Below are 6,372 nucleotides of genomic sequence, written 5' to 3' on the forward strand. Positions count from 1 at the left end.
ACTTCTACTTCTGTGTGGCTTCCAACTTCTATGTAATCTGAGTTTTATGGGACTATTATATAGGTAGATTTGAGACGTTTTTCATGGAGAGTATTAAGGAGATTATGTTTTAGATTGTGTTTTACGCAAGGAGCGAAGGAGATAAGGAAGAAGACCGATTTAGCACACCGCAACAAAGAGGAAGCATATATTCTTGTGATTCTTGTTTCGTTGTAACGTTGGATGCTAGTTTTCTTGCTTTGACTTATTTACTCTTGTGACGTACTCTGTTTTAATATAATTAGTTTAGTTATTATTTTCTTGTGTTAGTTTATCATGATTTCATATGAACCCATGATGGCGATGAGTTCTATTATGGGCTAATCGTGATCATGGGGTTACAACGGATTTATTATGGAATTCTTTAGTTAATTGTTTAATACCTTAGTGTGTGATGATTGCATGATATCTAGTATTGGTTGCGTGTATTCATCTTATGTGCGTCGCGAACATATAAGATAGGGTGTTAATCTCTTGTGAAGCGACGGTGGATCTTGAGATTTAGAACTTGCCATGCTAGCATAGGTTCATGTACGTTGTGCATGATTAGTGGGTAACTCTAACAGTTTTATTTGCCCTATGTAATCAAAAGGAATAACTTGTGCTTAAATCGTTGTGTTGTCAATTTCTGTAGACATATAGGAACTCAACATAATTGATGACTATTCAACTTCTATCTTAATTGTGGATGCTTGGTAGAATGGTATTAGTACAATGAAAGTTGGCTTTTATCAGTTTCGTGTTATTCGATTAATGTCATAACTGTCACATGCTAAATGTAATAACAATGGTTATAGAAGGAAGTAATAATGAAGTTGTGATCTCATGAGTGTTTTATTATTGATAATTTGAAGTGTTAGTTAAGTGGTTAACTAAGTAGTTAATTATAGTTAATATTTAATCAACAATTTTAAGTGTTATTATCTTAACATTGAGAAGTAATCATACATTGGTGAGTGAGTTTAATTAGACAATAATTTAGTCTGAGTCTCTGAGGGAACGAACTAGAAAGTATTCTATATTACTTGCGAATGCGTATACTTGCGTGAATATTAGTGCGTGTTTTCGCCCTAACAAGTTTTTGGCGCCGCTGCCGGGGACTCGGCGTATTTGTTTAGTTTATGTACTTATCATCATTGGTCATTAGGACTCAGTGATTAGGACGTAGTAGTTACTTACTCTTTTCGGTTATGTTTCAGGTACTTTAGCAAGCGTTTATGCAAACTCGTTCTCGTGCTCGCAAGAGGACTTTAGATACAACTGAGGAGACAAACGAAGTTCTTGATATTCCGGAGAAGTTAGATTTTGAGGATTCAGATTCAGGAACTGAGCAGAAAGAACCAGTAAACATGGGAGATCGTATTGTTCAAGCTGATCCAGCTCTTATGGATTTTTCTCGGCCTAAAATTGATGACATTCAGTCAAGCATCCTTCATCCGGCTATTCAAGCTAACACCTTTGAAATCAAGCCGGGCACTATTCAGATGGTGCAGAATTCTGTTTCTTTTGGAGGAGCGGCAACTGAAGACCCCAACATGCACATAAGAAATTTTGTCGAGATCTGCAGCACTTTTAAGTATAATGGCGTGACTGATGAGGCTATCAAGTTGAGGCTTTTCCCTTTCTCACTGAGGGATAAGGCTAAAGACTGGTTACATTCTGAACTAGCTGGGTCCATCACTACATGGCAAGATCTTGCGCAAAAGTTTCTGGTGAAGTTTTATCCAATGGCAAAGACTGATGCTATGAGGAGTGCTCTTACTCAGTTTGCGCAGCAACCTACAGAATCTATGTGCGAGGCTTGGGAACGCTACAAGGAAATGTTGAGAAAATGTCCACATCATGGAATGCCGGATTGGATGGTAATCACTGGTTTTTATAATGGTTTGGGGGCCCAATCTCGGCCCATGCTCGATGCAGCAGCTGGAGGCGCCTTATGGGCTAAAAGCTATACTGAGGCGTATAATCTTATAGAGACGATGGCTGCAAATGAGCATCAAAACCCAACTCAGAGGATGATGTCAGGCAAGGTAGCAGGTATTCTGGAAGTTGATGCAGCCACCGCTATTGCAGCCCAGCTCCAAGCGCTATCAATGAAGGTTGATTCTCTGGCTACGTATGGAGTTAATCAAATAGCTATGGTTTGTGAGCTTTGTGCAGGTTCTCATGCTACGGATCAGTGTTCTCTTGTCAACGAATCTGTTCAGTATGTGAATAATTATCAGCGACAACAGCAGCCTGTGCCAACGACCTATCATCCTAATAACAGAAATCATCCAAATTTCAGCTGGGGGAATAATCAGAATGTTATTCAGCCACCATATCAGCAGGGGGTGAGTAAACAGTTTAACCCACCTGGATTCCAGCAACCACAGCAGTATGCTACAAGGCAATCATATCCTCAACAGGGAAGTGCAGCTGCACCTACTAGTGCTGATTTTGAGGAACTTAAGTTGTTGTGCAAGAGTCAGGCGGTTTCTATCAAGACCTTGGAAAATCAAATCGGTCAATTAGCCAATGCAGTGCTCAATCGTCAACCTGGCACTCTTCCCAGTGACACGGAAGTACCAGGCAGGAAGGAAGCTAAATAGCAAGTCAAGGCTATTACCTTAAGGTCTGGAAAAGTAGCTGATGCTGAAAAGGCAAAAGAAGTCGAAGCTGAAGTTAGAGATGAAGAATCTAAGCAAAAGGAGAAAGCGGCGGAACCAAGGAAGACTACTGTTGAACACACTCTGCCTGAGGCTAATACAGGGAAGAAACAGCTCTATCTTCCACCACCTTTTCCTAAGAGATTGCAGCAACAAAAGCTGGATAGACAGTTTGGGAAGTTTCTGGAGGTGTTCAAGAAACTTCACATCAATATACCTTTCGCTGAGGCTCTGGAACAAATGCCTAGTTATGCGAAGTTTATGAAGACTATTCTTTCAAGGAAGGTGAAGCTGGATGACCTTGAAACCGTTGCTCTCACGGAAGAATGCAGCGCTGTTCTGCAACAAAAGTTACCACCAAAACTGAAAGATCCAGGAAGCTTCACCATTCCTTGCACCATTGGCAATATAACTTTTGACAAGTGCCTTTGTGATTTGGGAGCAAGCATTAATCTGATGCCCTTGTCGATCTTTAAAAAGCTGGATCTGCCTGATCCAAAACCCACATACATGTCGCTACAATTGGCGGACCGTTCCATTACTTACCCAAGGGGCATAGTTGAGGATGTGCTCGTCAAGGTGGATAAGCTCTTCTTTCCAGCAGATTTTGTTATTCTGGATTTTGAGGAAGATAAGAAGATTCCCATAATCTTGGGGAGGCCTTTCTTGGCTACTGGTCGTACCTTGATAGATGTGCAAAAAGGGGAACTTACTATGCGGGTCCAAGATCAGGATGTGACCTTCAACGTATTCAAGGCAATAAAATTCCCTACAGAAGATGAGGAGTGCTTAAAAGTGGATGTGATTGATTCCGCGGTTACTTCGGAACTCGAGCACATGCTAATGTCTGACGTATTGGAAAAGGCCTTAGTGGGGGAATTTGACAGTGATGATGAAGATAGCAACGAGCAATTATAATATCTGAACGCTTCTCCCTGGAAGCGAAAGCTGGACATACCATTTGAATCTCTTGGTACTTCTGACCTTAAGAATGCTGAAGGGAAGCTCAAACCATCAATAGAGGAAGCACCTACCTTGGAGCTCAAACCACTACCTGAACACTTGAGGTATGCTTTTTTAGGTGATTCATCTACGTTACCTGTTATTATTTCAGCTGACCTTTCAGGTAGTGAGGAAGACAAGCTCTTAAGGATTTTGAGAGAATTCAAATCGGCTATAGGATGGACCATAGCAGACATCAAGGGGATAAGTCCTTCATATTGTATGCATAAAATTCTGTTAGAGAAAGGTAGTAAGCCAACTGTGGAACAGCAGCGAAGACTGAACCCGATCATGAAGGAGGTGGTGAAGAAAAAAATTCTGAAATGGCTAGATGCAGGCATCATTTATCCTATTTCTGACAGCTCGTGGGTGAGCCCCGTACAATGTGTACCTAAGAAAGGAGGTATCACTGTGGTCGCAAATGAAAAGAATGAGCTCATCCCTACTCGAACAGTTACAGGATGGAGAGTGTGCATGGATTATAGGAAATTGAACAAAGCCACAAGGAAGGATCACTTTCCTCTTCCATTCATTGATCAAATGCTTGACAGATTGGCGGGACATGAGTATTTTTGTCTTCTGGATGGTTATTCCGGGTATAATCAGATTTGTATTGCACCAGAGGATCAGGAAAAGACTACCTTCACTTGTCCATTTGGCACATTTGCTTTTTATAGAGTTTCGTTTGGGTTATGTGGCGCCCCGGCCACCTTTCAGAGATGTATGATGGCTATATTCTCTGACATGATTGGAAATAACGTCGAAGTGTTCATGGATGACTTCTCCGTCTTTGGACACTCATATGATGAATGTTTGAATAATCTGCGCGCCGTACTCAAAAGATGCGTGGAAACTAATTTGGTGCTTAATTGGGAGAAATGTCATTTTATGGTGCGTGAAGGCATTATCCTTGGGCATAAGGTCTCTAGCAAGGGTCTGGAGGTGGACAAGGCCAAGGTGGGAGTCATTGAAAATCTTCCCCCACCCAATTATGTGAAAGGAATCCGTAGTTTTCTTGGTCATGCGGGTTTTTATCGGCGATTCATCAAGGACTTTTCAAAGATATCTAAGTCGTTGTGTAATTTGCTTGAGAAAGATGTTCCTTTCAAATTTGATGATGAATGTTTGGCAGCATTCGAGACTCTCAAGAAGAGTTTGATCACTGCACCAGTTATTACAGCACCAGATTGGACAAAACCGTTTGAGATGATGTGTGATGCGAGTGATTATGCGGTAGGTGCAGTTCTGGGACAGCGCAAGAAAAATCTCTTCCATGTGGTCTACTATGGGAGTAAGACTTTAAATGGTGCCCAATTGAACTACACCACTACTGAGAAGGAGCTTTTGGCTATAGTCTTTGGCTTTGAGAAATTTCGATCTTATCTGCTTGGTACGAAAGTAACAGTATTCACTGATCATGCAGCTATTCGCTATCTGGTTTCTAAGAAGGATTCGAAGCCGAGACTCATTCGTTGGGTGCTTTTACTTCAGGAATTTGAGTTAGAGATCAAAGATAGAAAAGGTACCGAGAATCAAGTAGCTGACCATCTCTCTAGGTTGGAGAATCCCGATTCTACTTCACAAGATAGGACGTTAATCAATGAATCTTTTCCGGATGAGCAGTTGTTTGCAATTCAGGAGGAAGAACCATGGTTTGCAGATATTGTAAACTATCTTGTCAGCAATATAATGCCTCTTAATTTGACATCCGCGCAAAAGAAGAAGTTTCTGCATGAGGTGAAGTGGTATATGTGGGATGAACCATATTTGTTTAGACAGGGAGCTGACCAGATCATCAGGAGATGTATCCCGTTCTGTGAGACGGAGGGGATATTACGAGACTGCCATTCCACGGTTTATGGTGGACACTATGGAGGTGAGAAGACGGCAGCTCGTATTCTGCAAGCAGGCTTTTTCTGGCCTACTTTGTTCAAGGATGCTCATCAGTTTGTTTTAAGGTGTGATCGTTGCCAAAGAGTGGGAAATTTGTCAAGGAAGGATGAGATGCCATTAAATGTGATGCTTGAAGTCGAGGTCTTTGATGTGTGGGGAATCGATTTCATGGGGCCTTTTATCTCGTCTTGCAATAATCAGTACATCTTGCTGGCAGTCGTTTATGTCTCAAAATGGGTCGAAGTTAAATCTTTACCGACAAATGATGCAAAGGTAGTACTAAATTTTCTTCATAAGCAAATTTTCACAAGATTTGGAACACCTCGGGTAATCATAAGTGATGAAGGATCGCATTTTTGCAACCGTAAGTTCACTTCTATGATGCAGCGTTATAATGTGAATCATCGAGTAGCTACTGCCTATCATCCGCAAACAAATGGTCAAGCGGAAGTGTCTAACAGAGAGATAAAGCGCATTCTAGAGAAGGTTGTTTGTCCGACAAGGAAGGATTGGTCTTTAAAGCTCGATGAAGCTGTTTGGGCTTACAGAACAGCATACAAAACTCCACTAGGGATGTCACCGTTTCAGTTGGTGTACGGTAAGGGATGTCATCTACCAGCGGAGCTTGAGCATAAGGCCTACTGGGCATTGAAGAAATTGAACCTGGACTTAGATGCAGCTGGTAAGAAAAGAATGCTTCAGCTTAATGAACTTGATGAATTTTGACTTCAAGCGTACGAGAATAACAAAATGTATAAGGAAAAGGTGAAGAGGTGGCATGATAGGAAGC

General features: G+C 41.4%; 1 non-coding gene across 1 annotated transcript; it reads right to left on the bottom strand.

Moving 5' to 3' along the window:
• Nucleotides 1-1,781: 1,781 nt before the first annotated feature.
• LOC141715668 (small nucleolar RNA R71) lies at nucleotides 1,782-1,888 on the bottom strand. The gene has a single exon (XR_012572421.1). It is a non-coding gene; the product is annotated as a small nucleolar RNA R71 (small nucleolar RNA).
• Nucleotides 1,889-6,372: the final 4,484 nt, after the last annotated feature.

This window comes from Apium graveolens, chromosome 3, assembly GCF_009905375.1.
Source record: "Apium graveolens cultivar Ventura chromosome 3, ASM990537v1, whole genome shotgun sequence".
NCBI classification, from domain to species: domain Eukaryota; kingdom Viridiplantae; phylum Streptophyta; class Magnoliopsida; order Apiales; family Apiaceae; genus Apium; species Apium graveolens.